General features: G+C 54.9%; 2 protein-coding genes across 2 annotated transcripts in view; both read left to right on the top strand.

Moving 5' to 3' along the window:
- Positions 1 to 689, top strand: part of LOC104963762 (forkhead box protein P1-like) — a 924,791-nt gene that overhangs the window by 810,886 nt on the left and 113,216 nt on the right. The gene's annotated exons all lie outside the window — the stretch shown is intronic.
- LOC104963749 (mitochondrial import receptor subunit TOM40 homolog) overlaps positions 1 to 689 on the top strand; it is a 666,013-nt gene that overhangs the window by 621,675 nt on the left and 43,649 nt on the right. The gene's annotated exons all lie outside the window — the stretch shown is intronic.

The raw sequence follows: 689 nt of genomic DNA, 5'->3' as shown, positions 1-689 counted from the left end.
CTACAGATGGCCAGTCCACGGAGGGTGGAAAATACATACCGGAAGTAAACAAAGACGTGCAACGGGAAGGTGTTCCCACGGGAAACAAAACTTAAAATATTAAATTAAACAATCTCATCTCTTAAAATTCACAACTTATTATGAATTAACCCATAAGAACCTGGACCAATTTCTGGCTCAATAAAAATTAGTGGGAGCATNAGCGAGACGTCGTGAATGGACTCGGGAAGGGGGGGGTGCTGAGGGGGCTGCACCCCCATCTACGAGGCTCCACTAGCACCCGCACCCAGCCCCCCCCCCTGGGGGGGGGGCTGGGTGCGGGTGCTAGTGGAGCCTCGTAGATGGGGGTGCAGCCCCCTCAGCACCCCCCCCTTCCCGAGTCCATTCACGACGTCTCGCTGTCTCGCAGATCCCACGCAGCAAGCGGGAAATTAACCCAGCTCACACTGTTAACTCCTCGCAGCAGCGAGCCGCGCAACGTCCCGCCAACACGGCACCCAGACCCCACACAGCTTTCTCATCTGTATGTCCTTACTGGTGTCCTTTTCTGGTTGCTAACGCCATTGTAACACATAATCACTGATGTTCCGCTGTAACGGTGGTTGACTAATCAGAACAGAGTGGGCGAGCCGAACAATCAGAGCACAGTGGGCTCACAGGGAGGGGAGGGGGGGGCAGGAGCCCTAACA

The sequence above is a fragment of the Notothenia coriiceps genome, unplaced genomic scaffold (assembly GCF_000735185.1).
Source record: "Notothenia coriiceps isolate Sejong01 unplaced genomic scaffold, NC01 NC01_scaffold00036400, whole genome shotgun sequence".
NCBI classification, from domain to species: Eukaryota; Metazoa; Chordata; class Actinopteri; order Perciformes; family Nototheniidae; genus Notothenia; species Notothenia coriiceps.
Note: the sequence above shows the minus strand (reverse complement) of the source record. Positions and strands in the feature narration are given on the sequence as shown.